General features: G+C 40.1%; 1 protein-coding gene and 1 long non-coding RNA gene across 9 annotated transcripts in view; one reads left to right on the top strand and one right to left on the bottom strand.

Annotated features, from left to right (window-relative positions):
- Positions 1 to 26,855, bottom strand: part of TLN2 (talin 2) — a 378,548-nt gene that overhangs the window by 237,992 nt on the left and 113,701 nt on the right. For 6 of the 8 annotated variants that reach the window (XM_065558354.1, XM_065558350.1, XM_065558351.1 and 3 more), the window contains one exon: positions 2,605 to 2,690. The exons of the other annotated variants lie outside the window; for them this stretch is intronic. The gene's annotated coding sequence lies outside the window, so the exon portion shown is untranslated. The remainder of the gene's footprint in view (positions 1 to 2,604; positions 2,691 to 26,855) is intronic. 8 annotated transcript variants of the gene reach the window in all.
- Positions 25,326 to 26,855, top strand: part of LOC103305819 (uncharacterized) — a 30,434-nt gene continuing 28,904 nt past the window's right edge. The window contains exon 1 of the long non-coding RNA XR_508247.3: positions 25,326 to 25,434. This is a non-coding gene — a long non-coding RNA (uncharacterized LOC103305819). The remainder of the gene's footprint in view (positions 25,435 to 26,855) is intronic.

Raw genomic sequence — 26,855 nt, 5'->3', positions numbered from 1 at the left:
GTCGGAATAATCTGTTCTGTTTGGCAGTGTGCATCAGAAAAAGCCAAGAGCAAATAAAGGCAATAAAGAAAAGGGGTAGAAATATGTAGCACTGAAAATAAGGCAATACAAACAATTGTGATTAGGTGAATGCAGAGACTGAAAGTCTGCTGGAAATACTGCAAAATCTTTCATTTACAGCAAGCCTTTTCGCAAAGACTTTCAAAGACTACGCTCCCTTTCCAATGCCAAAAGCACCAACTAACCAACCAACCAATCCTCAAACAAAATCAATATTAAATAAAGTTACTACAATTTTAAAAAACACCTGCTTTTATCCCACCATGGGAGAAGTCCCTGAGACTTCAGGACATCTACCAGAGACTTGGCTACTACTATCAATTTTACAGAAAAGGTGCTCAGATACTACAGTGATGGGTGGCAGGAAAAAAACAAAGATTGTTAACATACTAGACCAGTGGTTCTCAAACTTGTGTATTGGTGACCCCTTTCACACAGCAAGCCTATGAGTGTGACCCCCCTTATATATTAAAAACACTTTTTGAATATATATATTTAACACCATTATTAATGCTGGAGGCAAAGCAGGGTTTGGGGCTGGAGGCTAACAGCTCGCAACCCTGCATGTAATAACTCACGACCCCCCCCCCAGTCTGTACTAGACTACGAGGAGCAATGGCTCCAAGCATGGTAGTGTACGCTCAATTAAGGGACCTTTTGGAAGTGCCCTATGACTGTGTTACTTTGGCTGTTGATTTAATAAAGTAAATTGTAGTGCCGCTGCTGCTTTGGAGCCCCTTCCACTGATTGTGCGGATTTGTCCCCTTCCTTTTCTGGAGTGGGGTGGCATCCCATGCACCCCAACTGTACAGTCTATCCAGAATTGAGAAACTTTCTAGCCTGACTGGGAAATATTGAAGAAACTTGTTCAGTTAAACTAGAGAGAATTTTATGACCTTGGAAGCATTTACATTTCCTAATCAGTATATTGTCACCATTCTAGGCAGCATGCAATCTGAGCATATACAAGTATTTTTGTCAACTGAAGACTTCAGTTGGCCACATAACTTTGTGATAGACCTTTAGACTCATGGGCTCCATAGCTACAGACACTCCTCTACCATGTACACATTTTTAATTGAGGACCAACACATGTTTTTAGAAGGCTGTCAAAAAATAGTACAATTCATAAAAGAAGTGTTTATACCAAATGTGCATCAGGAACTTCACAAAACAAGCAGCCCAAGGTCCTGCCCTGAGGAGCTTACAATCTAGAATTTAGTATCATATATGTGGGAAGAAGCGAACAATTAAAAGATGCCAAGGAAGGACAGAGTAAGATTATGTGGTGGCTCTGTCTTCATTTAGTGATCGAAATTCTCATCTTATTCCTGAATACACAAGAATCCAAAGCACACACGATTAGCATGTAAACTGTGGATTCAAAGCAGGATGTCCATATAGCCCATACACCTCCCAGCAAAAATCTTAAAGTTGTTTCAACTCCCAAGTTGTCTGACCAGAGAATGACAAAGTGAACTGAAGTGACAAATACAGCTGTAGCCATTTGTGTCCTTTCCTAGTAGTAACATCATTTTACGCACATGGCTACCATTAAAAAAAACAAAAAGACAGCTCTGAGCAGGCCGAAGTGACAGAGTCACGAGTGTACACAAGGCCTCAAAAGTCTCTGCATTCAAACAGCCTTTTTCCCCATATGAAGTTTGTCTGCTCATGATTTTCCCTATTCCTTTTGCCACTTTTCCTCCAAAGTAGTCTAATATGAACCCCACCTAGTCATCTTCTGACTTACAGTAATGCCTCACTTAACGTCGTCCCGGTTAACATTGTTTCGTTGTTACGTTGCTGATCAATTAGAGAACATGCTCGTTTAAAGTTGCACAATGCTCGCTTCTAACGTCGTTTGGCAGCCGCCTGCTTTGTCCACTGCTTGCAGAAAGAGCAGCCTGTTGGAGATAGCTGGTGGGGGCTTGGAACCAGGGTGGACCAGCATAGGGTTACCATTTCTAATAAATACAAAAAGAGGACCCTCCACGGGCCCTGGGACCGCCCATTTCCCCACCCCTAGCCCCGCCCCAACTCTGCCCCTTCCCCGCCCTAACTCCGCCCCCTCCTCCCTCCCACTCCCAGCCACGGGGAAAGGGCTGCCCCAGGGCTACCGGCTTCACGGTTTGCCGGGCAGCCCCCAGACCCTGCGCCCCCAGCCGGCGCTTCCCCAGCGCAGCTGGAGCCCAGGAGGAGAAGCGCCCAGCCGGGGGCGCAGGGTCTGGAGGCTGCCCGGCAAACCGTGAAGCCGGTAGCGCTCGGGCTTTGGGCAGCCCCCTTGCCTCCGGACCCTGCGCCCCCAGCCGGGCACTTCTCCTCCCGGGCTCCGGCGGCGCAGGGTCCGGAGGCACGGGGGCTGCCCGAAGCCGGTAGCGCTCGGGCAGCCCGGCTCTTAAACAGAGCCGAAGAGTCGGGGAGAAGCCTCCGGGCAGAAGATAAATTGAAAAGATTCTTTAGAAGTATTAGAGTAAGCTCCCACTGAAGTTAAACAACTGTTAACCATTCAAATTTACAAGTAAAAGTAAAGAGAAATCTTACCTCAAAATTTAAGTTCATTTAATTAAAAAAACCAAGGTTGGCTGAAAGTGTTGCTTGACCATAGGGAATATTTCCAGTCACCAGATCTGTAACATCAGGAAATAAACAAATTACTTTCTTATTTACAATCCATTCACTTCTAGTCTTCAAGTGCCTCACTGCAGCACATTGGGAAGGAAGTAACTCAGGAAAATATGAGTTTCCTTTTTCTCCATGAAAGTCGGGCATTTGCAGTGCCAATAAGAATAGAGCTGTTCAGATACACTTACTTTCATTCTCTTAAAATTGTATGTCTCCATATCACATATGCAGACTGACATTTAAAGCTGGCGTTCAAAGAGACATGGCCCAAGTGCAGCTCAGTACCTTGACAAAACTTATTAATATTGGTTTGAAACAATATTGGTTTTTAATATTAATACAATATTAATATAATGGTTTGAAACAAATAAGACAAAGCCTTTTAAAAAGACTGAAAAAGTTAATTGAATAACCTCTGTTTCAAATTGTAACCAAAAAACAAAACAAAAAACAAAAAACAAACTTAGCATACAGGTTTCATTCTCATCTGCAAAGGACAAAAAACAAGTCACTGAGCCTAAACGTAATTGAGTTATAAGTTTAAACTTAAACATCTTTTTTTTGAAGAACCATGAGAAGAGCAGTACTTTTTCTTTGAACACCAGCAAAAATTACTGTGGCAACCTCTCCAAGCGTAGCAATATGAAGGGACAAGCGGAAACAAGCCCTCAGATATTGAATGTGAACAGAGTGTATTTTTTAAAATATGTATATTTCTTGATCCTTTTCTTTTGTATCCATCCCTAGTTCTTGGCACTTTACAGCAACTGAAATATATACGAAGTCACATTACTGCACTCTGTTCCACATTTTGACCATCTACATTTTGGTTTGGTCTACATTTCTTTTTATAAAGAGAATGAAGTTTATGGCCTTGTCTACACTAGAAAGTTGTAACCCTTTTGCCATACTAGTAAAGTTAACTGCATCTACTTTACAGGGATTGAACTATTTGATGTTGGTTAAGAAAGTGATCCGTACCAGTATAGCTCTTCCTCTATGGGAAAGGAAATAAACTATAATAGTATAAGGCAGCTTTATGCCAGCCTAACTGCATCCGCATTAAGGATTGTACCAGTATAAATAATAACTGTATCAGTAAAAAAAAAATCCCATTCCTAACCAACATAATTAGACCAGTGCAACTTTCAAGTCTAGATCAGGCCTATGGTAAAGCAACTAGAATATTCAACTAAACAGAGTCAAATAAAAGCAGCTATCCTGTGCCCTATGGACTGCTCGCTTAAATTCAGTATCTTTCTACTCAAAGTCATCTTTAACACACAGAATTTTGTATACATAATACATTCCCTTAGGAGGTTTGTGTACAAAGAATTTAGTTGGAATGCAGAAATTGCATAGGTGTTATTATACACATGTATTCATATTACAATAGCACCCAAAAGCCCCAGTCAGTACAGGGCCTCGCTTGTGCTAGGTCCCTACTTTCAAGAGCTCACCATCCACTTTTTACAATTATATTTGTAGAAGTTATCTGATGCTACTCAAGAGTAAAGGTGTTAGCTCACAACTGCATTCAAATGTCACAACTATTCTATTTTAGATTTAACTGATCAGCTATCTGAGGTAGCATTAAGCATTACAATTTGTACAAATTTGAAAATTTCTAAAAAGGTGTCAGTTACTTAACTTTAAATATTAGTGTCCAGTTGCGGTATTACGGTCACCTGCATCTCACTACACCAACACTGTATTTCACGTTCACTGATACTCCATTTTAAATTCTTTGTTAGTAAGAGGCACAGTCTTGGGGGCCCTGTTGGATCTCCAACTTCTTGGATTATCATGCAATAATCAAGAATGTTTTCACCTTAATTTGGCGACTTAGTTACTGTAAGCCTGGTCTTTTCCACATCTACATAGAAAACTAATTGCATGATGAGTGTAATATATTTGGAGACCACTGAAACCTCAGCAACTGCACAAGATGGCAGCCCCCCACTCAGTGTTGCTTCTTGCTAGTAGCATGACACCTGATATCCATATCCACCAAACATTTTCCTAGTTCAGTGTAAGATGCTGGTTTTGACCCAAGTGGTTTGGAAACTGGTCACCTTGGAGATTACCCCTCAATTTCTGTGATGCTCAAGCAAAGGCAATCAACTCTGGCACTTTAAAAATCCTGATGTAACCGGGGAGACCATGGTGGCGTAATGTTCAGTGAGAAGTTCGTACTTAAACTTGCTCTGACAAAGCCAGTGTGTTGGCCTTCAGATCACTTTGAGAGGCTTATCTACTCAAACAAGCTTTACCCAGACATATGGGAAAGTTCATTGTCCCTTTCACATGTGTGAGAATGTATTTGTAGCACATGCTAAATATGAAGAAATTAGTAAAGAGCATTGAAAAGGATTTGGGGTTTATTTGAAGTCTATGTCTTAAGCAGCTACATGCTGCTGAAACTAGGGATTACCTGAACTTGTATTAGGTAACATAGAACATTTACTTTCTAGAAATGGAAATTTAGTACACACTGTACAAGTTTTGTGGTTGGGTTTTGAGTGTTTTTTTTGTGCTTTCACCAATGTTTTATTTTAGTATTCATCTGAATATTAGGCAGCTGTAGAAAGAACTTTGTATGTTTATTTTTCAACAAGATTTGTTGCCACTGTGATAGCATTTACTTCTCACTTCTTCTCAAAGCGATAATTAGAGCTAACCAGAGTCTAAAAATGTATAATCATTGTTTATTCATCCTATTGTCCTCATTTCCTGAAACGCAGCCAGAAGAGGAAACTGAACTGCCTAAAGCTTGCTCAGCACATTATCTGCCCTGAATCCTTGGTGGGTCTACAATGTGAACCTACTTTTTATTGGAAAAAACATGAGTACATACTACATAAACCCAGATTCACCTACAACGTGTCACAGGACCTTCTGACTGGCTTTTACACCAACTCTTATTTTTAGCTAAGCTGTAGTCTGATCACTGCAAAATATCCGAGCATACAAAATTATTCATCTGAGTATAGGTGATCTTAGTCCAATGACAAGAGAAACATCCTCTGCAGTAAAAAGTTAAGCACACTGCAGATTGTCTGATATTCCTGGGTCAATACCCTTGCAGGAGTCTATACAAGACATATTGTACACTCGAAGTAGATGACTCATCTGTGGTTACAAAACCATTTCCCAGAGATTTCACATCATGAGAATCAAAAGCAAGGTGGCTAACTGCAATAGACTTAAGGAAATTATGATTGCAGGTTTACTGAGATTACATGGACAGATTCTATCTTTCACTTATATTATGTTTTTGGATTGTGGAATATATTTCTGCCAAACAATTTCCCTTGAGTTCATGGATCTTCTTCCTATTTATATGATGCTGTGGAAAAGCAGGATGGTCTAGCTAACCAAACATGGACTGCAATTCAGATATTCCTAAATTTTAGTCCTGGCTGTGCCACCAGTTTGCTGTATGATCTTATCTATGTCTTTAAATCGGTCTCTCAGCTTTCCCCGCTATGAAATGGGAATACTACTTCCCCACTTACACAGCGTACTGTGAAGTTTAATTAGCTGTCAGCACTTCAGAACTGTTTCTTTTCCTTAGCAACAGGGCTATGTACATAAGGCTCTGCAGCCACTCAAAAACAGCTGTATTAACGATCAACAAGGTGTCATACAAACCAAAATGACTGTTTGCTCCTCAGCCTGCCTCTTGAAGAACACTGCAGGAGAGGAGGCTACGTAACTGACTATGAGTGGGGGAATTCAGGGCATGCAGCAGCATGAGGGTCAGAAGTGGCTTGCACACCGATCTTGGGACGCTGGAGAAAGTGGCTGCCAAGTCCAAGGATGTACAAAATGCAAGAGCAGAGCTCCACTTTCATCACATTTGGTATCTTTCCCTCCTGCTCAGCTCCTTTGCCCTGCAAGAAAGGAACCATGTCCCCTTGTGGCTTTGAACTTAGGTGGTAGCTACATAATGCACCAGGCTCCTTCTGCTGCCTATAAGACAGTTCATCTCTTTCCACAACGCCCCCGCCCCCTCATTTCATTTGATTATTTACATTTGATGCTTTTGATCATACAACATTCTCAGAACACTGCATACTCAACACCGTCGTTATAACGCCCTTCACAATTACGAACCTTGGGCTATAGAAAACCCAGTCCCTGGATCCCACCTCGAGCCCTGCTGGTGCAGAGGGGCCCTAGAACTCCTCATGTCCTAGGGCCAGAAGAGCTGCCCCCCCCTGGGTGCAGAGGAGTTGGGGGAGCTGTCAGCTCTCATTGCGCGGCTTGAGGTGTCAACCGCCTCCCCTCCCGCCTTCAGGGCTCATTCACTATAACGAACCCCTGGCTATAACAAACAAATGGCTTGGATCCCCAGGGGTTCATTACAGCAAGGGTGTACTGGAATTCCATTACATTCTTCTGCATCAACTGGGGTGGGGAGACTTACCATATATTTAGGTCTGATGTACAATGGGCCGTTAATCGTATTACCATCTTTGCAAGGCAAGAGGAATGATATCACCCATAATTAAGAACTGTACCTGCCAGTCTGGCCAGGCATGCAACAGGTCCCACGGAAGGCAAAGTGGTGGCAATAAGCATCTACATATAACCAAGGAAAAGAGCTACTGACATTTCTAAACAGCAATTCCATAGAAGCAATGGCCACGGAGCAAGCCAGTACTGAAAGCAATTAAGAGTAGTGCATTTACAGACAACGGTACTGGTAAATCTAACTACCACATAAGAAATTTCCTGTTTGGTTTAGTGCCTTATATCTGTGTCAGGCAAGATAGAAATTCCATCTCAACAGAAGTTTAGATAAAGATGTACAAATGAATCACAGAAAAATATTTAAAAGCTGAGCAAATCATTTAGCCTCTACCTCAGTTCTCCCATTTTTATAGAAGAGAAGGAGGTAATTTAAGGTTTGTTATGCAATTTGAGACCCTTTGATAACACATGCCATATAAAGAAATACTATTTTATTAGAAACTTAAGTTAGTTGAGATTTTTAATGGTTATCTGGAAATGCAGATGGGACTCGTTAGCAGGTCACAACACCACGAGGCAGCAAATAAATCAAATGAAGAAATACTGTGTCAGAAAATGCCAAAAGAGAATGTGTGCAAGTTGCAGCTATCCCTTAGTTGGGTACTTTTTAAAACAAAAGGAAACAACAAAATCGGAATGGTTACTGGAAGTATCTACACATCTCTCAGTATGATCATGTTGAAAGTCATGCAAACTTACTTATTAAACTCAGAAGTAAATAAAAAAATGATTTTTTTCCTAAGGAATCAAAATGTGGGTTCTTCATATAGCAAAATTCACTGGTATTTATCATATGGAACACTCTTAAAACCAATACTCTGATTAAAATAATGACTTGTCTCTATAACAGAGTTGGATAAAAATGGCTTCCCAAACCAGCAGATATGCCAGTATAAGAGAATAAACTAAAGCTATCAGCTTTGAAACTTGGGCCAGATTCTGATTTTACTCACACCAGTGTAAATTACACTGTTTACTTCTGAGTTAACTACTGATTTACATTGGTGTGTAAGTGGAGGAGCACTGCAAAGACATCTAACTGCTTCTCCCTTCCTTCAGAGCAAATCTGCTAAACCAATGTACATTACACTGGCATAGCTGTGTATGAGTCAGTGGTATGTAATGATGCAGCTCTCCTGACACCGACATCAACTCCTTACCAGAATGAACACTCCAGAACTTCAGCACCCACATCTAGATGAGAAAAGACACTTCTATGGACTTATGCATAGAGCAGAATTATTCACATCTCACAAATAGTTGTCACAAACCTTAGCGTGCCGCTGTCTTGAAGAGTCTTAAATCCTAAGAGTTTCCAAATGGTTTTCATTTGGATAACGGTTCATTGCCAAAAGCCATTAAGATAAAGCTTTAAATATTTTATATAAATGTTCCTCTAAGGTGCTATAACAACACTTAGCATGAAACATCAAGCAATCACACCCAAACACTTACTGTACTACTCTTGCTTAATAGGCAAAACACTGATTAAATTATGAGAGTCCAACCTCATTTACGCCTGAAACTACATTTCAATTACAGTGATGGGGGGGGGGGAGGGCGGGAAGAGCAGTACTAGGTGTTGCACTGTGCTCTGAAACCACTAAGATGTTCTAGTTACAGAAGTTGAACAAAATAATATTGTAAGAAAACAAAAATGGCAAATTCTAATTGAACTTTGTCAGATCTGACTAACTAAGCACCCCAAAGACCCACATGTTTTGGTATTTTGCTTGTCAGGGACCAGAATAGCTTTTTTTCTTACTATATCGTCCAGGAAGGGTGTCAGTGGGATGAACGAAGAGGGAGAGAGAAGGAAGATTTTCTCCCAAATACCGGACAATCCATAGATGCTAAATGCAATTCATCTTCTTGCAACCAAGTTTAAATGATGCTTGAGTATGTTCCTTTGAAAACCAAAACTTAGTGCTTCCCTAATCACCTTTTATTTATTTGAAGTGCCACTCTGCAAGGCATTGTAGGGCTTGTCTGCTATGCATGAGCAGAAAGTTCATTTCATTGAGCAAAATCCAGTTCAGAAAACAGAATGTATCAGCAACACTGTGTATCAGTGACTGACTGTATATGGGCCTTCCACCTGCTCCCCCTTGTCCCATCTACTACCTTTACTTGTGCTATGGGGAAGCTGCTTTTGTCATTTCAATTTAGATTCCCCCAAAGACCTTGGACAACCTGCTACTCGGTTCTGTTGCACATTTGAACCTGAACAATATTAGACCATGACCTGGGCATTAAACTGTTACTGAGAGATGCATTTGTTGGGATGAACAGTGTGGTTCCATCTGTGAACAAGATTATAAGATTTGCATATTTAGCCTGATCTTAGACCAGTTATTCTTATTGCAATGCATAATTTTCAGTCACTTTCATTACAGAAGGGGTGTTTTCTTAATAATTTTCTTTTCTTCTTCATCTTCCTTTCTCTATCAGCAGATGAAGACAACCTTTTCATCTCAATAGGACATGTAAGGAATGAAGAGTTCACCTGCTCAAAGAAATCGGGAATTTCAAGATCAGTACTAGCTAAAGCAAGCTCGAATATCTACTAAACCAAAAGAGCCATTGATCAAGTACATTGCACAAAGCATTCCAGGGAAGTGGTCTGGACAGGTATAGAAGATCTCAAGAGAAATCAACAACTTCCCTCTTCAGTTTCTTCTCAGTCCAAATGCTTGTGAACTCCCAATGCCCTAAAAATCCAACATTTGGGAACTAAATGTCCAACAGCTAGCTGCAGCATCAGAGAGTCAATGCACCCAGTGAAACCTGTAGTATTACCAATCCCAAAGTGTTTAAAGAGATGAGCCATTCCCCTCCCCATCCCTAAAAAATAAATAAATCACATTTTGGTTTTTTATTTGCCTTCTGGTTCTTGGGAGTCTTACAGATATATTCATATCACAGTTTCAAGCATTTCTCCACAACCATGAAGACTATAAACTTTTTTTAAATGAAAAATAATATTTTCATATATTCACGACTGTAGGAGCGGATGCTTTAAGGAAAATACCAAGTATGAGTTCAGAGGTAGAATCCTTCGAGTTGGCAACAACCTTTCATTTATATAACAGAACTTGATGAAGTTGAGCATGGATACCTAGGTGGCTGCTGTATGAATTTCCACAGCTACCTCTACTATTTTTTGCTTATTAAAGGCAAACCAAACAGATGGAATGAACGCTCTGTACGTCTGTTTGGATCTTCCTTCTGAGCACTAAAGCAACCTTATTTTCCTGGTTTGTGGTTTCTGTTTTTTTCCAACTGGAGGATGCTGGACATATTTTAAATTAGGACCTCATTGCAAGATGAACCTTTCCCAAGTCAACTGTTTGCCACAGTACATTAAAAGGTCCTACATGCAGGCCATGTGATCTGTCCTCTTAAGAATTCCCTGGGCTTCCAGTAACCAGAGAGCACTACAGCCCTATTTTAGTTTTTCACAGTGGTGCCTCCCCTAGCACACACCAATCACCCTAGATCCACTTTCAATTTTAGTTACTCCATATTTTCTGCCTTCACTTCGGGACAACCCCACCCATTCCAAAGTGCATCTTGTGATGAGACAGGAGTCGAAAACAGAGCCTGTCTATCTATTCTCCTAGCAGGAACAAGAGTGGCTTCACCTCCACTTCTCTGCCTAAGAGTAGTATGCCCAGCTACAAAATACGGCCAAACAAATCAAAAAGCCAGCAGCAGCATCTGGACCATGTGACAGTGCCAGTGTGTTTAACTGGCCTGGTTTCTTCATGTCAACAGCAACTAGACAAAGTTTTGTAGCTTTTATTCAGTCCCTTGCTCCAAAAAATGCAACTCTCCAAATCTGAATCTTTCCCATGACTTCAGACACCACTCAGGCCCAAACAAGGCTCTACTATCCTTTTGGCAGAATGGCTACCTTGTTGTGTTTCTGTAACTTACATTTTTTTTAAATCAATAGGTTGTTGGCCTATCGCTCAAGCCACAATCTGGGGGCGACCAGCAGACTGCTTTTCGTCTAGTACCTACCCTTTGGCCTGGGCGGCCCTATCAGGAGTTAAAACTCCCATGGGCACAAGTTTGAGGGTCACTGGAGCACATAAGCCTTCCCACCGTGTCGAGATGCAGTCTCCGGGGAAGGAAATAATGCAATAACTGAAATAACTGAATGTATTTTAAAAACAGTATGACATGAATCCCACATGAAAAGAGTAAAATATTCTCCAAGAGGGTATATGTCAATAGGTTGAGTCTGAAATTTCCACATCTGCACTCCAAAGGTGGGAGAAAGTGGTATATATTTCACAGTATAGAATCAACTAGGACACTAGAATTGCTCATTCCATATATTTTCAAAGGAATGTGTGCTGATTTGATACCTACGTTAGTCTTAAGCAGCTCTCCCTAGTCAGTACAAGAGATATCCTGACCTTAAAATCACTAGTTAAGTATTGAATTTGCTCTGATATTAAATGTCTGTCTTGTCTTTCCATTTTTTCATAAATTATCCTTGAGAAACTTTTATGGGGGAATCCTAGAACACAAATATTCTCCCACTCTTGGACTGCTCAAGTACTGGAATTAAGTTTCTGAATAAAGCAGAGGTTGGCTTTCTTTAACTCCCATCAGGACTCCCATATTAACTTCAAAACAGTACAGTACCTAGACATACTGAAAATTAGTTCTGGTTTTGTCTGGAAGAAATGCAGAGTCATGTTTCATGTAGAGTTCAGTCAATTTAAAAAAAAAAGTATAAGAAAAATTTACTAGAATTTCAACCAGCCTTATTTTAAATAATTTATTAAGGCTGTGGTTGCTGCAAATATTCCTGTACAGTCTCTCTTGGCAAGTTCTTTGAAACACATTTGTCCTGAACGGTATGTCATCCTGGCATCAAAATGAATACCTTTCCTTTGATGACACAAAGTAAGTCTGACCAATTCAAAGGAGTGATCTGAAGTAGAACGTTGTCATGCTTTACTGCCCTTCTGATAAGCCAGGCAGGCACTAGGAAGTGTCAAGTGTCAAATCCATCTACTGTTCTGTCACTATGCGAATGGTATGGACCCTCTGAAAACTGCTACAGATAGAAAGAATCCAGAGAGGGCCAAGTATTAGCCATCATTAACTGTGTTGGACTTGCCATCTCTAATACAAGGAGTTAACATCTAATCATCAATTGTTCTTCATTTAATGCATGTGTAGTGGCTCTAGATTTAAGCACAGGACATATATATTTATACTTCTGGTTTTAAAAGCCTAATTTTCACTAACATGATAGAATGCATGGTAGTACAACAAAGCCAGGTAACACTGGAGTGAAATAATACAGTTTCCACATCAGAGTGCCATATGCATAAGCTATGCTCCTGATTTGGAAACTATCCTTCATTTCCAGCTGGACAATCTGGAAGCAGTTAAAAAAAACACAAATAAGATATTGAACATAGTTTTCCTGGGAGTGGAAGGGCAGAGGAACTTTTCTTTGAATAGTTTCAGTACCTCTCTACTGAAAGCATAGCCCCTAAACACTAAGCAGGACACTCGTGCTGCAATGAACTGATCTCCCACTCTCAGGTCAAATCCCTTGCAACTCAACAGCACCACAGACTTTGAATACTCTCAAGCAACTAGTCAGACTTGTGTCAAGATTAATCAGGTTCATCAACCCTTTATGATGACATATGATATGAAGCCAATCAGCTAGCTGGTAACTTTCCCCAAATATGCTTAAGGGATGCGGGACCCAGCCCTGGATTCTATGCAGAACACCCAGTCCCAGCAAGGTCTTTAGAGAGTAAATTAGTTCAATTTTTAAGTTTACAATGCCTGCTTGCATCAGCTTGGAGCATTTCCAAAGCAATATTAAAGGAAACAAACACATGGAGGCATAGCAAGATCTCAACAGCTCTAAACATACCTTTCACTAAACTCTACATTGACTATTGCTCTCTTAACTACTACAACCTCTAAAACTGAGTGAAGTCTGATTTCCAACATGACCCAAAAGGTGGGTCCCTGCACTTACAGTCACAGGCCTGCAAGTCATACTTCGAATATTGTAACGGCCACCAGACAAAGGGCAATATAGACCTCTTTAGTCCCTTTCGAGTGCATCTGTTAGGTGACAGACCCGGCTTCCTCACCTCACTCTGGATAGAACTGTGTGTTCCAGACACAAACCCCGCCTAGATTCCCAACCATGTTACTAACGCAGGACCATCTTGATTTTGGCAATTGTAACAGGCTCCCCTCAGGAGCGTGTGACAGTATAAGTATAAGCATCTTCAAAACAAAGCCTTGTTTATGCATTCCTCCAAAATACAAAGCACGTAGAGTAGAGGATAACCAATAGAAAGTCCATGGGTCCAAGGGTCTGTCTTACACCTCATATTCTCCTTGACAGCTTTTATAAATTCTCCTCAGCCCAGCGAACTCTATCTCTGGCAGAGAGAAGCTGCCTGTCCTGCTGCAGCAGGCTCCCTGTCTCAGTCAGTCAGTGAGTGTTTCACTGACACGCCTGGTAGCCTCTGGCCACACACTCAAACCCTCCTTCCTCTTTCTCACATCTTTGAGGTTTAGGATCCGCTTTGATCCCTGGCTCAGCCTTGGGAAGTGTAAGCCATTCTAACTTAGCTGGACCTAGACAGGGAGTATTCCCCAGCTGATACCTCCCCTCACACTGTTACTTCAAGGAGCCTTATCTTTGCTATTTTCCATTTCCTTTGATTTAAACTCCTGGCTTTCGGGCAGGTTAATATCAAACAGCTAAACTGAGGGGCAAGATATTTATATGAAATATAAACTCCCTCTTTCTCTACAAGGTTCTGTTTAATGCAGATTATCTTGTGCCAGGGCAGTCAATAAGTTAAATACAGGAGCTTCTATCTTCTCATTACAAATGCCCCCCGACTTACGCAATCGTTCCATTCCGGAAAGCCTTGCATAACTCAAATTTTGCGTAAGTCAGAAACGTATACCCGTACATTACGCAAAAATTTCCACAACTCGAAAATCTGGCTTATGGAACTTTTTCCATAAGTGCGAATTTGTGTAAGTTGAGTCGCGTCTGTACTATTAACAGCTATGAGCTTCTCCCCACTGCCCTGAACATCCTACCCAAGTGGTGAGTAGTTGTAATAAGGAAGCTACATAAACCGTGAGGTTTATGGAGCCACCAACAATGTAGGCACTTAGATCATTTAAAAAAAAAAAAAAAAAAGCACCATGTGTGTTAGTATCCGAAAAGAGTATCCCAATCTACCACAGATAAAACTGACCCTTGTTCCCATACCCCGTTCAATCAATTCCCTCAGGGAAAGCTAGAGAACAAGTTTGTGTGCCCTAAAGGTCAGTACCTGAGCTCTGTTTGGCAAAAGGAAAATCACATTTCTGTAGTCAAGGAAGACTTCTTTAACTTGAGTGGGCTGCTCCCTCGGGCACCCTAGACAATTACAACTACTGCAATACCACACAATTAGTGGTTGTCATATCCCATACCTTTCCTTAATCTGCAAGGAACAAAATTTACCATGATCAAAACAAACCACACTGTTTAACTAACAGCATGGTTGACTTGGCTCCAGATAGAAATTAAGCTCTCACAAGACCAACATGTGGTATACTAAAACAAACCTGGATTTTTGGTCAGAATTCAAAAGCCAGAGTATGAAGTTATGTTAGGAAAGTTGTTTGTGGGACTGTTCGCCAGGAGGACAGTATCACAAACACACTGATAAATATGTATTTTCAGGAGTATTTCTGCCTGAAGCGTTCATCAGCTATCTTGAAAATTGTTTCCAGGTTTGGTAAATATCCAATCAGAGGCAGACAAACATGCAAGTCAGTGAGCAATAACAGCACAAATATACAAAGTAATGTCAGTCACATATTTATAAGCAACCCACAGGATGAAATATGTCTTCATGAATTACTGTCAAATTTCTAGAAAACAAATTATTAAATATAGACGTGTTTGCAGACAATTCTAACCAGAAATGGATTCACTGGATAAGTGGTTTCAGACTAGTAGTTCACTTAGATCTACATGGAACTATGTTTGAATAGGTTTTTGAATAGGTTTGGAAACAGTACCATTGTGTGAGAATTTATGGCTTTCCACAGTGCTGAGAGAGTTTACATGGCAAGATTGTTTCTTTCCATGATTCTAGTGACAGGAAGGCGTTGAAACGTACAGAAGGAGATCAAGAGAGCAAATTACTTCTGCAACTGAGTTTAGCATTCAAGTGTTAGTTGTCATGTTTCCAAGCAAAAGACCAGCAATTTTTATGTTCTTAAGAGTAAACGCTTTAAGCTATTGCCACCTTTCTGTGGCTGGATAAAAACTGCTGAAAAAAGCACTGAAAACTTCAAAACTCATGTCAATCCATGCACTATTCTTGTATACTGAGTTTAGCCAGTTCAGATTATGTAGTCATTTGAAAGGTTATACATTTGAACACTTGCCAGAGGTGTTTCATCCATGATGTTAATATAAATCCATGTAATTTGAGAAATATCTTCCAAGATGCTTGAGTTTAGGAACTAGAAAGAGCATTCACTGGACTCCACATTGGCAGAAAAATTGAATGCATTAATATCCCTACTCTATAGAGCTTAACAGTTAGTATTGCAGGCTTATTTCATAACAACATGGAACACTAACCAAGTGTCCAAGATGCTAAGATCACCACCAGTGGTAACCAGTTAAGAGAACAAGGATTAATGGTGGGACAAGCAGCACTGAACTACTTTCCCTTTAAGTATTTTGGGGGGAGGGATAGCTCAGTGGTTTGAGCATTGGCCTGCTAAACCCAGGGTTGCAAGTTCAATCCTTGAGGGGGCCACTTAGGGATCTGGGGCAAAATCAGTACTTGGTCTTGCTAGTGAAGGCAGGGGGCTGGACTCAATGACTAGGGTCCCTTCCAGTTCTAGGAGATAGGTATATCTCCATTTATTTTAAAAAACAATTATTATTAAGTTTTTGGCTAAATCAAAAGGTGAAGCCCTGTTAAGGGTCTGACCCTGCACATGCATAATATGGTACACATAAACTGAGTGGTTATAAAACTCAAAGCAGAACAGCTGTCAGAGCAGAGCTTCTCTTTCACAATTAAGTGGCACAGGAATCAGGGCTACTGGGGTAGTCTAGTTTCAGAAACTGTTGCACTGCTTGCTGTCAAGCACTGCATTGTCAAATTCGATTCATCTTAATTCTAACACATGGATTCTGAAAAGCTTTACCTACTTGTTCTGCACACTAGCACACTGTTTCTGGGGCTGTAGATTTCTGGGGAGCACCTGTTACTGGATGGGTCAACTCACAGGCCAGTAAGACAAACTTAGAGGACACACTTAGAGTCCTAGGGCCCTTCTAATTTTGAGGTTCAGCACTGAAAGGCAAGACAGAGTTTTGAGGAGTTTCTTCAGTTCTCCAGTTTATTACATTTCATGCTCCCACAGAGTGAGCTACTTTTTCCAACAAAGAAAAGCGACCACTGTACCACTAACCATCTCCCAACGACAAACAATAGGTAGCAATGTTAAAAGCCATGGACACAGGCACACATACTTCTATCTCTAGTAATCTGTAGAGTGAATGTATCTGGTCATGCTGTGTTACAGGATACCAGCTACTTGTAACTATCTCTGGACTGTGTAATGAACATGATTTGTACTGGCTACATAGCTGTACTGGGCATAAAAGTGAATGGCAATATCCCTTCACAGCACATTTGCTTTATTCCCAACCATTGTGAAGTGTGTCTCGTTGAGCTGCATGTTGAGAAAGGAGCAATTTATTTGTTATTAAACTAACATGATATCTCAAGGTGTGAAAGTAATCTATAAATCTCTAGCCATCATCACTTGATTCAAACACTTCTTGGCAGTTTGTCACATTCCACTCTTTTCCATGATACCTTCCAACAGTTCACATTCACCTTTTCCACTGAACAAAGTTAGTCAAAATCAAAACAAGTAGTAAGTTGGTATTACACAGGGAATCTCAAACTGGGGGTTGGGACCCCTCAGGGGGTCACAAGGTCATTACGTAGTTGGTCGCAAGCTGTCAACCTCCACCCCAAACCCACTTGCTTCCAGCATTTATAATGGTGTTAAATATATTTAAAAGGGTGTTTAATTTATTGGGGGGGGGGGTCACACTCAGAGGCTTGCAATGTGAAAGGGGTCATCAGTAAAAAAGTTTGAGACCCACTGGTATAACACCATACCAAGGCAAAATTTTAGTTGCATAAGTTCACTTGATTTATTGTACAGCAGAAAAAAATAAAAAGGAAGAAGTACTGAACAACACTATTGGGATTTTCATCTGAACAAAAGATTGTAAAATCCTGGGTGTGTTTTCCTGTGTGGGAGGTTTTTTTTGTTTTTTTTTTTATTCAAGTTAATACAAACTAGAGCTGTTTTTCATTTTATATTTTGTCAGCCTCCACAAATTCCAAGCAGTAAAAATGATGAAGGTAGTGCCACAAACTTCCTTCCTTGGCCCTCAGCTTACTCAGTACAGGTTATATTTTCTAGGAGTGTGCGTGCACTAAGCTTAGGACATATAACAGAACAGAGTGGGACTCAAGTGACCTTTTAAAACTGCAGGAAACATAGTGGGTCATATTTAAAGACATTTTCACCTATCCAAAGTTGATAAGATTCCACAATCAATATGAACACAATCAGAGTTTTAATGATCGTTCTTAAAATTAGATTAGAAGCCCCAGAAACAAAAAACAGACCACAGTAATATCAGTTTAGCTTTAGGACTACACTCAGACACGGACGAACGTTTCGGAAAGCACTGCTGACACGGAATCATGATTAATTATTTTAGACTATCACATATAGAAGAAGCAAGTGTTCAGGCATAAAATGCCCCAGACTTTTAGTCAGGGAACCTGAAAACCAAACCCAGAGGTTGATGTGGCTTCACCTTTGCAATCCCAGTGTCAACTAAAGATACGCCAAAACCCTAACAAGACCAACTGAGCTCATTTGAATATGAAGCATTTACACGGTTCTATAAAGTATAAATAATTTAAAGTCAACTACCGTACACTAGTCAAATGAACACTTTATTTTGCAATGCATTGTCCTTGCTTTTTGTTTGCTTACATTAATTGAAAATGAGTCACCATACACTTGAACATTCTCAGTCTGCTCTGCAACATAATTAAGAGAAGCAGAAGCATCACAAACACTCAGTGCTACTATTTTATTTCTTCCACAGCTTAACACATACATTTCCTCTGCTAATAAGACTCCCCATTGACTACTTATCAAGGCTTTTATATATATATATATATATATATTGCATGAGTTAAACATCCCATGCAGAGCAACCATGTCAAACTACAGAAACTCTGTGAAGACTCAGGAAGCGAGTATGCAGCCAGCAACAGTTACTGACCCATTTTATAAGGTCTCCGGTGTGACCCTACTGCTAACACATTCATTTCTCAAGACAGCCTTATTTCTACCTGCATGAAAAAGGCAACACTAAAAATCCCCAAGACACATTTAACTGCAACAGGCCTGCCTCCATAATGTGTTAAGGGAAAACATGTAGCAACCCCCAATAAAAATGACTGAAGGAAATGTCTTGTTTTGTTTTTTACTGTGTCAAATGCTTTGACATGTTAAACTATTCCCTGGTAAAAATACAAGAAGAGAATGTTAGGTTTTTCACAGTACTCTTCGGTGCCATCAGAAGAACTAGTTAATGGACTCGTCTCAGCATTAACATCAGTGCCCCTGGATAGGCCAGTACTGATCACCTCCTGAACTAAGACCTTGGCTACACTGGCGCTGTACAGCGCTGCAACTTGCTGCGCTAAGGGGTGTGAAAATGCCCCCCCCCCCGAGCGCAGCGAGAGCAGCCCTGTAAAGCGCCAGTGTAATCAGAGCCTGCAGCGCTGCACGCAAGACCTCTCTCGCAGCGCTGGCGGTGCGACTTCACTTGCGCTTCACAGCGCTGCCGTGGCTGTGGCAGCGCTGTGAATTCCCAAGTGTAGCCAAGGCCTAAGTTAATTTGTGGCAAAAAGTAAGGTAAATACTGGGACAGTCTAATGACAGCTACTGACCATGCTGATCTCACTTAAGCCAATCTTCAAATTTAGGTGCCTTAAAATTAAGCATATGAAAAAGTCTTCTTAGGGGTTAAGTTGGGAAAATTTGGCTTGAATTCATTTTCACTTGTCATCTATATCAAATGTATTCTCAGACCTCTACAGAAATCGACTTTAAATGGTATTTTGATTTGATTAATTTGAAAAAACAGTAATATTAAGCAGAAATAACACTATTTATACAGTACAGTAGTATACGCTCCACTGAATATCATAGATTATGGATTTACACTACAGTAAATTAACACAAGTTATTTTCAACTTTGGATCTCATTTCCTACCTTCATTACTTTGTAACAAACTAAAGTTAATACAGTTAACAAGCTCTTGCACTGAAACCTTAACATGAACACTTTCAACAAGGTAGATGAAGAGTATTTTCAGTCTTCCAGTGAATCTCAAATTTCCACTACAGGAAGATTACATCCCTCACAAGCAGGTGGCCGTTAAGTAAGCATTGCTGTGAAATAACGGAGAATATACAACAATTTAACCGCAGCCACAGTGAGTTTCCTTTACTCATGTCCTCTGACTACCTATTTAGTTATTTTCACCATTGTACAGCAACCTACATTATACAGAGCACATGAAACAAGTTTCTATTTGAGAAAGGGAACATTGAGAAACCTAAATGTTATAAGATCCATTTTACTTTAATATTATGGGCCTAAATTTTGCATTAATGCAACATGCAGTGATACCAGCTGCACAAATAGGAAGCCAGTGACAAGTCTGGCCCATCACATATATTTGTCCAACCTACACTAGTCCCATTTTCCTAATATTACAGTAATTCCTCGCTTAACGTTGTAGTTATGTTCCTGAAAAATGCGACTTTAAGCAAAACAACGTTAAGCTAAGCCAATTTCCCGATAAGAATTAATGTAAATGGGGGGGGGAGGGTTAGGTTCCAGGGAATTTTTTTTTCACCTGACAAAAAACTATATATATATATATATATATATATACACATATACATATACATACACACACACACACTCTATAGGTTTTAAACAAACAATTTAATACTGTACACAGCAATGATGATTGTCAAGCTTAGTTGAGGTGGTGAAGTTAGAGGGTGGCAGAAGGTGGGATATTTCCCAGGGAATGCCTTACTGATAATTAATGATGAACTAGCATTTGTCTGGGCCCTCAAGAGTTAACACATTGTTGTTAATGTAGCCTCACACTGTACAAGGCAGCATGAATGGAGGGAGGGACGACAGCATGGCAGACAGAGACGGACACACACCCTGTGTGTGGGAGAGAGATGCGCATTGCCCCTTTAAGTATGCCGATACCACACTCTAAGTACATTGCCTTTAAAAAGATCAGGCAGTTGAGACAGCAGCTGCGGCCAGCTCTCTCCGTCCTGAGCCCTGGTGTATCTCTCCCCATGCTCTATATGGAGAAAGGGTAAGCGGGGGGGCAGGAGCGGGGGGAGAGGGGCACCCTGACATTAATCCCCCACTTCCCCCCTCCCCTGCACAGCAAGGAGGAGTCTCCTGGGAGCAGCTCCAAGGCGGAGGGCAGGAGCAGCACAGCGCAGTGCAGGGACAGCTGAACTGCCAGCAATTGGTAGCCTGATGGGCAGCTGCTGCACAGGGAACTTAGGGGAGCGGGGAGCTGATGGGGGGCTGCCGGTCCACCCTGGTTACAAGCCCCCACCAGCTAGCTGCAACAGGCTGCTCTTCCTGCAAGCAGTGAACAAAGCAGGCGGCTGCCAAACAACGTTATAAGGGAGCATTGCACAACTTTAAACGAGAATGTTCCCTAACTGATCAGCAACGTAACAACGAAACAATGTTAACTGGGACGACTTTACATGAGGAGTTACTGTACTGTCATGTAAGCAATTATTCTGCACTATATGAACCTGTTCGAGATGTAGGGACTTAATTAGTGGGGTTGAAGCATGAACAGAATAGCTGGGGAGAAAATAATGAGGTCTAAACTTGCAACAGATAGCTAAACAAGGAAACAGATAAAGCAGAGATAGTTTTCCCTCTATATTTTTCTTCCCAGTATGTTATTGAAGAAGATTACTTATAATTTTAACTACCTGGTGAGTTTAACTGCTCTCAAACTGCCTTTATTTAACATAAAATATGCCTGCTAAGTTTGCCCCCTTACAAAGCCACAGTCCATTTATACTGTTAGGGAGGAAACATACAATTTTCTTTTTGGCATGACAAAGTGGAGGTCTGCCAGCTTTCCAAACATGTTCTTCGAAAGTTAAGCTGCTATTACATAGGTATCTAGGGGGCTAGTATAGCAGTGCTTTGAGCAAACAAATCGTATACAATGCCAGCTGTCCGCCTTGGAGAAAGGTTGACTTTTGTTTGAAGTTTTCAATATAAATATTTGATTCAGGGGGTCCTCCTTTGGGGATAGTGATTTATATAGTTTGATAATTTTCAGATCTAACAGTTGAGAATTTAATGTATTAAATATACTGACCAATAAGATGGTAAGAAAAATACTCATAAGCCACGATACACTAGTAACCTAAATATTCATAGCACAGATCATCATCAAACTGTTAACTTTACCCTGTTTGGGTTAAAAAAAAAAAGCTTGATTTCCACCCAAACCATATTGGAATAGATTCACCCAAGAACTCTGCATAAGCTTATGTCGTAGTCTTCACTAACATTTTGGCAAACCTGATTCAAAGTCATCTGGTTTAATTAAAGAATCTTTGTGCAGTTCTACATGTAGAAAAGAGAATTCTAAACATTTGGCACAGGTTCTAGACTTTTCAAATGATAAGTCTAATGTTTAAGGAAATCTAAGCAACATGTTCGGAGCTGGTCAGCCTAATTTGGAAGTTTTTGCCTCTTCAACCCACAATATTGATATACTGCCAACGTTGTTCAGTAGAGATGGACCTGAACTGGAACATCAAGCTCTTGATGGGAGAGGTGCTATGGAGCCCACATGAGTTCTGTCTTCAATCATAGGATCTTTATAAAGGTCACAAACTTTGGGGGTAAGGGAAGAGGTTGACTTCTGGACCATAAGCCTTACTCAAATTTTTGACTCCCTGTTACCTAGCAGTAAACACTATTAGGGTAGCTGCTTCAGATGCTGAAGTATCAAAAATTTAGTCACAGATTCTAAACAGCTGTTCGATATAATAGAAACTCACTATATCAGATACAATAAAAATCCATCATGACTGACAAGTGCTTGTACCAGCAACCAAGTGAGAATATACATTACATGTTTCCCCATTACATGTTACTATCCCTCTCCCCAAAGTAAGTTTAGTAAAAAAAAAATCAAGCTGTAGATCACATGAAATAGTATTTTTACAAATTGAGTTTGTAGCTAATTTTCTTCCTAACACCAAAGTAAACTGCAGCTCAAATTGTGTTATTAGAAAGCTTTTTTTAATTAATAAGTCAATTTGGCAAATATTTTAACTGGAACTTACCTAAGAAAGTAGAACTCTACCCCTTATGCAATTACTTTCAGATATAACAATGTAAGGACATTTTCAACACGGGAAAGTCTGCAGATTTTCAACAGCTCCAATTTCACTGTGACCTAAGTAAGCCTCTTTGTTCAGACCAGACAGCAGTTAGAAGGAATTAAAGACTGCTGAAATAGTCTTCCATGAAGTGCAAGGAAAATGTAATGAACAACAACAACAAGATAAAAATACAGGCTTTAAGTACGTTTCCCATAGAGTATAGAATCCCACCTTGATAGGTAAGTACGGTACTAATGGGAGAAGAGTGCATAATGCTAGCAGAAAGTATACTTCTTGCTCACAGTGGAGTATTTAAAGCCAGATGTGGCTTATGAGGGGTCAGTTATGTCACATGCTGGGTTAGACTCATTCAGTTCAAATGATCAGGCTACTAGTAAAACCACTTACTCATTCTTATCTCCATCTCTCAAGAGTATCAAGAGGCTAAACTATCCAAAACGTACCAAGCACCTTGTGTTTCCTTTTAGTTCTCTGCTTGCATTCAAGCCAAACCCTCTGTTATTTGGAAGCTGAATACAAGAACCTACAGTTTTGTATATTTTCCACCTGAAGCCATACACTCAGCTCAGTTCTCAACACTGCACTTTGCCAAGCACTAGAATAAAATCTTCAACAGTGTCTAAGTGACATAGGATCCTAAGTCGTAGTGAATGTCAAGTGACTCCAGATGCTAAAAGTCTACGTCCTTTTGAAAATGATGCTTGAGCTCCTAAATCACTTAGGCCCTATTGGAAATTTTTAACTATGTATTTCTTACATATACTTGAAAGGGAAGAGTATTTCTGACTTTTGCCCTAGAATGATAAAAATGCCATATAATTTTGGATAAATGAAGGTACAAACTTTGAAACACATTCTAAAATAAATATTTAATGGAATATTTCACTTTTATTTCTATATTACAGTGGCAGCTACAGACCTGAGTAAGAATCTGGGTGCCACGGTGTTAGGTGCTGCTTGAGATCCATGGTTCATATCCTGAAGAGCTAACAGTCTGACTCATGTCAAGACACTCAATGGGGTTTATCTGTCCAGAAGAAGGGGTGGGCGAGAGTGGGCCAGGGAAATGGTGGGAAGGACATGCTATGACATAGGCCTGCAACTGCACAGCTGAATTGTTTTAAGGTCAAGGATTTTTTGGTAGTCTGGAAAGCAGGAGCCTTTGTAACAAGCTAAGCTTACATTTACAAGTCTCATTTTAAAAAGCATTATGATTCAATCTGTTTCAGATAACTACCAAGTTTATACAGGAAAATGTAATGAACAACAAGAAGAAGATAAAAATACAGGCTCTAAGTATTAACCAGCAATTTTTAACAGCCCTTTTCATCCAGCAACTAACTGTGCAACTCTGCTTGCTGCTCCTGATATGCCTTTTTACCTATTTTTGGAACGCTAGGAAGTTTAACTGGTTGATTTTCATGCAGTGTTTTGCCTTTCCCAGTGCATGCGATGTTCATCAAAATGTTTAACTTTTCAAAAGCGAGCCACAGAGCTGCATTAAAATTTTGATCCACTGGTACAAAATAATTTGTTCTTCTGTTTAAGTACTGCAATATATTAATTGTTCCAGTTTGGTATTTCCATTAATCTAAAGCTGAAAAATAAATCTTGGCCACTGAGCTGCCAAGTGACCATGTGCAAATTCCTTCTGCGCTTCTAATTTACCTCCCAGCTGACAATATAAATAGACAAGATAGATTTAAAGGCATTGACTATTTTACTATGCTTTTGTACAGTGTCTGGCACAATGGGACTGCGATCTCCATTGGGGTATCTAGGTGATATGGAACACAAGTACATAATTTAGCTCTTCCTCATTAGAATACCGTACTTGAACATTTCAAGTCCAGAAAATTCAATGTTAAGGTTCCACAAAAATACATCTCTAATTATCATGTGCCAACCTAATATTCACACATTCATACTGTGTATGGATATGTACAATTTGGTACCTTATGCTACAGCTTCTGCTTAAATTTCAGAAAGCATCTGTAAATGCAGAAAAATGGTATCAAAGCTACAGAACACAGCGGTGAATAAGGAAAGTATGTGGAGTTAAAGGTTCATCAGCTCTGGATTTTGAAGTGCACTGTTTGAATGCATCACTTCCCAAGTTTTGATAAGTTGTTTATAAAGCTTCACAAATGTTCAAGTATTCAATCAGAAACTCCATAATTGATATATCCTTCACCCAATTCTCAATCTCCATAAAGTTATTCAAAGAAACTATTTCTTGGAGAAAATAAATGAACACAAACTGGTTTAGTCTCCTGATTAAATGGCTTTATAAAGTATTCAAAAAAAGTTTGATATTTATTCTAATTTGTCAAGCTATATACAAAATGTTTATGCAATTGGCCCTTTGGCAGTACAAATAGAAATTATCTCCTGGCAGACCACACATGGAGCGGGAGGCAGTCTGGAGATACAGGGTGCCAAAACAGAGTTTTTAATAGAAAGTAAGTTGCAGCCTAGCCTGTGAAGTTACTACATCTTAAACAATCCAAGCCATTTGCACTATGAAGGCTGCCAAGACTTTTACAAATAAAGGTTTGCTGGGACATGAAGGTAGGTAGGTTTTACTGATGTTTTAACTTATTGTCAAGCTTAGACATTCCTGACAGAGAAAATTAACTTGATGTGTATGCCACATAATGCATAGGGAAAAATTAGCAAGTTCATTTTGTAGAACTACTGGATGCTAAATTACTAAGAAACTCTAATAAGCAACAGGTCACTAAGTTGAAATAAGCGACAAAGAGTCCTGTGGTACCTTATAGACCAACAGACGTATTGGAGCATAAGCTTTCGTGGGTGAATACCGACTTCGTCAGACGCGTCTGACGAAGGTGCCACAGGACTTTTTGTCACTTTTTACAGATCCAGACTAACACGGCTACCCCTCTGATAAGTTGAAATACTGGTTATTAAGTTGTCAGTAGCCTAAATTATGAATTGCTTCTCCACTGAAAATTGTGTCAATGTATCTTCCTAGTCTTGCCAAGGTGTATTTCTGGACCTGCTGTCCCAATGGCGAAAATTAGTAAAAGCTTGGTGCCTCTCTGGGAATAGATCTATAGAAAAGAAATAATAAGATAGATGTATAGAAGATTTTATATTGTGCAAGCTTCTAAGATGTGGTGGTTTCTTGTACTCTGAGATCTTCATTTCCAAAGGGATACACAAGTGTAGATTAATTTAATGGTTATAATTGCTTCTCAATTTCCTGGGCATAGTTAGCTACTTTTTGAGGATAAAACTGTCTCCAAAAGTTCCTTTTTCCTTTGGGGAGCGGGGGGGGGGGGGAATTTGCCACCTCTAACTGAGTTTCTCAACTCAAATGACATTTTAAAAGAACTTGTCAGAGAAGAAAGTGCTGCATTTACAAATCTGTTATTGTAACCACATGAGTTCCATATCAAACCTTTCTAATTAGAAGGTGTTTTTACTTCCATTATGTCTTCCTATGGACATTAATCTTTCAGGCCCAGACACTTCGCTGTCATTGTAATTGCTTTACTTCATGCCCCCAAAGAACAAAGATGATGTTGTTCAGCATTCATCTGTATGTTGAAAAGCACTCACTCCATCCCAGGAGAGAGCAGTGTCTGGAATAGCAAAAAAAGATACAAAAACAAAGGAAACTAAAATTCAGCTTACACTCTTCAATGTACACCTTTATCCCGATATAACACGCCCTAATATAACACGAATTTGGATATAACGCAGTAAAGCAGCGCTCCGGGGGGGGGCAGGGCTGTGCACTCCGGTGGATCAAAGCAAGTTCAATAATGCGGTTTCACCTATAACGCGGTAAGATTTTTTGGCTCCCGAGGACAGCGTTATATTGGGGTAGAGGTGTAGTTCAAGATTAACCAAACAGAAGCATTTTCTTCAGTGGAAGGACTCGAGAATAAGTGCTCTCTGATACCTGTCTGAGCTTCCTGATGTGGCTGTGGTTTCTCGGCTGAATCACAGCCTGTCCCCAT

This window comes from Chrysemys picta, chromosome 10 (genome assembly GCF_011386835.1).
Source record: "Chrysemys picta bellii isolate R12L10 chromosome 10, ASM1138683v2, whole genome shotgun sequence".
Classification (NCBI taxonomy): Eukaryota; Metazoa; Chordata; order Testudines; family Emydidae; genus Chrysemys; species Chrysemys picta.
Note: the sequence above shows the minus strand (reverse complement) of the source record. Positions and strands in the feature narration are given on the sequence as shown.